This window comes from Aotus nancymaae, unplaced genomic scaffold, assembly GCF_030222135.1.
Source record: "Aotus nancymaae isolate 86718 unplaced genomic scaffold, 86718_ANA_hifiasm-v0.15.2.pri h1tg000059l, whole genome shotgun sequence".
NCBI lineage: Eukaryota > Metazoa > Chordata > Mammalia > Primates > Aotidae > Aotus > Aotus nancymaae.
This window is the reverse complement of record NW_026988473.1, coordinates 58,466,736-58,472,100: the sequence shown is the minus strand read 5'-3', so window position 1 is coordinate 58,472,100 and position 5,365 is coordinate 58,466,736.

Below are 5,365 nucleotides of genomic sequence, written 5' to 3'. Positions count from 1 at the left end.
GGGCCCTGCGCGTAGGGCATCTTCCCCTTTTTCATAGTACAAACCCAGACCAAGTGGGGGTCTCTGGCCAAGATGATGGACCCAGGCCTGCATTCACAGCAGCCTCTAATTCATTTTCCAAGCTCTGTAGCTGGGCTTCCAGGCACTCCACCTGTGCTTGGAGGTTCCCATTCACAGCAACTTCTAACTCTTCTTCTGAGCTGTGTAACCAAGCCTACCAGCACCTGGAGGGCCCTTACCTCTGCTGCATCCCTCAGGGACTGGGTGTGTACCTCTTATAGTGCAGTCAAAAACACCCATCCAACTCTGCCAGCAAAGACTCACTCCTTCTCAGTGCTCTGTGCTTCTAGCTGCTTAAGTGCCTTCTCCATGCTCATGGGGGGCCCATCTTCTGCTGCTCAGGTTTCCACTGGAGCCCATCCGAGCAGCACAGCTGCCACAGGGTACCACAATCCATGTTGTGAACACATGGCCAACTTGGAATCAGCAAGGACCAAAGGCCACTCACTCGGGGATCATGTTCGTGACGTCAATTGTCGTTCTAACTGAGGTTTGAGGGGAGTCAGTGGATGAGTGACAGGCAGCTGAAAGAACACTCGAGGAATTGTAGGGAGTTTTGAAAATTGTAGAGAGTTTTTATCTCTCTCTGGGTACAAGTGAGCTTGGGCACCAGTCTTGGTGGGAGCTGTGGGCACAAGCCACGGACGCAAGCCGTATGTACAGCATCAACTGGGTAGTTATACCTTTTACAGACAATAGTGGCTCTGAGTCAAGCACAAGCACATGTGAGTGGTTACCTAAAGCACCTTACGTGGTGTGGCTACATAATGTGCGGAGTTGTCTGCCTGAACTCCTAACCTGCTTGAGTCACACTGTCCCAAAGGCCACCTTGGCCTGTTCCTGACTAAAGTGCAGCCATTTCCCTTACATAAAGGTATAAGCAATCTGTAGTGGAGTCACAAGGGATAGTGAAGCAACTACTTCTAGCCAGAGAGACAGGGAAGGGAATGGCAACTGGAAATGAGAAGGAGAGAGTCATGCACAGAAGGCTGCACAATTGAAGGGAGCCAAGGGAATAAACTGATCTCATCCTCCTTCCTTCCTCCAGTCTCCTACTGGGGCATTTACTGGCAACTGGAAGCCTGAAGGTATGGAGCCTTATTGATGTAGCCCATATATCTCAGCTTCCTAGAAAAAAGTAGAGAGTATAAAAGGGTGGAAAGTACATTTTGCATGTTCAATGAGAGGTTCCACTTCTGGAATAGTGGAGTAAGAAGCCCCCACAGACCCATTCCCCAGTGAAACAATCTTAACTGGTAAAAATTATTAAGCAATCATTTAAAGTCTCCATGAATCGGCCAGGTGTGGTGGCTCATGCCTGTAATCCCAGAACTTTGGGAGGCTGAAGTCGGAGGATCACTTGAGCCCAGGAGTTTGAGACCAGCCTGGGCAACACAGTGAGACCCCGTCTCTATTTTCACTATAACTTTAGATTTAAAACTGTGAAAAAAAGGAAAAGAAAATAAAGTCTTTGTGAGTTGTCCTAAGACATACAACAAATGAAGAAATGCTTACTCAAGAAAATTTACTAAATCTCAGTAATAATAACAAGAATCTGTGGCACTTGAACCATAACCCCCTCCATTTCTCTTTGCTCCCTGCCCTGCCTTCAACTCAGAGTGCTGGAAGCTCCATCCAGAAGGTGTGGCCAGGAAGATAAGGCTCCCTCTTCCCTCAGCTCCAAGTAAAGGGATACAGTATATTAACATGAGGAATAGGCCACCAGCATTTTTCATCATTTCCAGCGCTGAGTTGCAGGATCTAAATACCTGGCCAAGTGTAGCCAAGAGGTCAGGAGCTTTCTTCTTTCACTCAGTCCTCACTCATAAAAAGAGGCCCCTCTCCAGATGCAGCAGGCTGAGATTACTGGGACTCTGATTACCCTCATTCCACCTTGGAGAGGTTCCATTCAGGAAGCAGCAAGCCTAGAAGACCAGAGGCTACCACCTCCACCCAGCATCTCAAGCCATGGCTCAGATAGTTTGCCCCGGAGGAGAGGCAGTCTGTAAGAACAGAAATCTCTGAAACTCTTTCCGAAGGAACTGGCTTTACTTGAAACAAAATGTGGGAAGTTCAAGTCTAGGGTGCTCTTAAAAACAAAAATTTGGGGGATAAGCAATTAAGAGGAGGCTGGTAATTCTTGATAGCAACCAACTAAGCCAAAGGCCTGCTGTTTTATCTGAGAGAGCCAGGGATAGAGCAAAAAGAGCCTTCCTGGGGTCTGAACAATCTTCAAAGACTAGCTTCAAAATCTACTCCAGCAGAGACCTATATTTAATTAAATCAGGCTGTTGCACCATTTATGCTTCAGGTCATAAATGAGCAATCAGTCAGCAACTGATAGAGCCTAAAAGCTGGGTGCAATACCAAATAAGGCAGACAGTTTAACAGGTCAGGAAAAGAGACAGAGTCTTGCTAAAACCCCTGTTACTCAAGGGTAACTGGGTACATACCCAAGGCTGTATCCTTTGAGGAAGGCACTAGAGGTTTTATACTGTGGGGAAATTAGCCTTCACTAAAACAGTCTGGCCAAATCACTAAGCAAATAACAACAAAACAGGCCCCTACAGAGGGAGAAGGGAATTGGTGCCTACAGTAGTATGTAACTGAAAGCATCTAGTTTTCAACAAAAAATTATGAGACATGCAGAGAAACAGAAAAGTATGATCAGCCCGCAGGGAAAAAAAGTAGGCAACAAGAACTACCTGTGAGAGGGCTGTGATGTTAGATTTATTAAAGACTTCAAAGCAACCACTATATTCATACATTCAGTGTTCAAAGATCTCAAAGAAAAATAAACATGCTTAAAGAAGTAAATAAAGATATGATGATAATGTTTCATTGAATGAAAAATGTCAATAAAGAGATAGAAAAAATAACAAAATGGAAGTTCCAGAGTTGAAAAATACAATAACTAAAATAAAAAATTCACTTGGGCACCAGCCTTGGTGTGAGCCATGGGCACAAGCCATATGTACAGCATTAGTGGGGTAGTTATACCTTTTACAGACAGTAGTGGCTCTGAGTCAAGCATGAGCACACGTGAGTGATTACCTAAAGCACCTCGCGTGGCGTGGCTACATAACATGTGGAGTTGTGCGCCTGCCCTCCAAACCTGCTTGAGTCATGCTGTGTCAGAAGGTTGCCTTAGTCTATTCCTGATGAAAGCAGTGAAGATTAATTTTGAAAGTGGCAAGAGCAAACAACTTATCACATATAAGAGAACCTCAGTAAGATCAACAGATGACTCCTAATAAGAAATAATAGACCAGGCATGGTGGCTCACACCTGTAATCCCAGCACTCAAGAGTAGGTCTAAACTGGCAGAAGAAATAATCAGCAAACTTGAAGATAGAACAATAGAGATTATGCAATCTGAAGAACAGAGAGAAAGAAGAATAAATAAGATGAACAGCCTCAGGGAATGTGGATCACCATTAAGTGCATTAAGTGATAGTAGTTTCAAAAGGAGAAGAGATGGCCAGGTGTGGTGGCTCACACCTGTAATCACAGCACTTTGGGAGGCCAAGGCAGGCAGATCACTTGAGGTCCAGAGTTCGAGGCCAGCTTAGCCAACATGGTGAAACCCTGTCTCTACTAAAACTACAAAAAATTAGCCAGGCATGGTAGTGCATGCCTGTAGTTCTAGCTACTCAGGAGGCTGAGGCAGGAGAATTGTGTAAACCCAGGAGGCAGAGGTTGCAGTGAGCGGAGATCGTGCCACTGCACTCGCACCTGGGTGACAGAGCAAGACTCCATCTCAAAAATAAAAATAAAAATAAAAAAAGGAGAAGAGAGAGAGAAAGGAACAGAAAAAAGTTTTGAAGAAATAATAGCTGAAAACTTCCCCAATTAAATGAAAAATATTTATATTCATATCCACATAGCTCAATGAATTCCAAGTAGGATAAAAACAAAGAGGTGCACACTCATATGTCATGGCAAAAATGCTGAAAGACAAAGATTAATTTTGAAAGTAGCAAGAACAAATAACTTACCACATACAAGAGAACCTCCGTAAGAGCAACAGATGACCTCCTTATAAGAAATAATAGGCCAGGCATGGTGGCTCACACTTGTAATCCCAACACTTTGGGGAAGCTTTGGCAGGAGGGTCACTTGAACCCAGGAGTTCGAGACCACCCTGGGAAATATAGTGAGACCTAGTCTCTATGAAAAATAAAAAAATTAGCCAGGTGTGGTGGTACAAGCTGTGGTCCAAGCTACTCCAGAGTGTGAGGTGAGATGATCACTTAAGCTTGGGATGTTGAGGCTACTGTGAGCTGTGATCACACCACTGCACTCCAGTCTGGGTGACAGAGTGAGACCCTGTCTCAAAAAAGGAAAGACAAGAAAAGAAAGGAAATAATAGATATTAGAAAAAAGTGGGTGATATATGCAAAGAGCTAAAATTTTAAAAATCTGTAAACTAGGAGGTTATATTCCAGCAAAACTATCTTTCAGAAATGAAGGTGGAATAAAGACATTCCTAGATGAACAAAAAATGAGATGATTTTTTTTGCTAGCAGCCCTGCCTTATAAGAAATGCTAAAGAAAATTCTTCAAACTAAAAGCAATTGACCCTATATGATAATTCAAGTTCAAATGAAAAAGCAAAGAGTACCAGTAAAGGTAATTATATAATTATAAAAGACAGTTTATTTTTCTCCTTTATTTTATTAAATGATTGAAAAAGCAATGTATAAAACTATATATATATATATATTTCATAGATATGACAAGAAAAGTTAACACAAAAGAAAAAATAAACTGGACATTATCAAAATTAAAAACTTATGTGCTTCAGAGGACACCATCAAGAAAGTGAAAATACAACACATAGAATGGAGGCATTAAATAGTTCTTCCCACTTTTATGATTCTCTAAGTGCTATTCTTATTTATTATTGTTTTTATTTTTATTTATGAATGGGTCCTGGCTTCCTTCAAGGACAAGTATGTCTTCTTAGTCATCTTAGCTTAGCCCAGTGGCTACTTGATAAACAATTGTTGATAGTGAAGATAGTCTGAACCCACCACTGCAAGAAGAAGAAAATTTGAAGGGAGAATAGTTACACATGGACTTGATAGAGTACTTTGGAAAGTTTGCCAACTTCTATTGTAACCTCCTGTGGGAGCCAGACAGGAGGCACCATGGAGCCAGCTATGACTCCATCAATGTTAATGGATTATTCAATTAAAAAAAAAACAATCCCACAGGCTAAGGAACCTTTCTTTCCTGATAGCCATCCGGCTACTTTAAAGTTCCTGGTGAAATGCTTTACAAAGTTCAGATGGAGATCAAG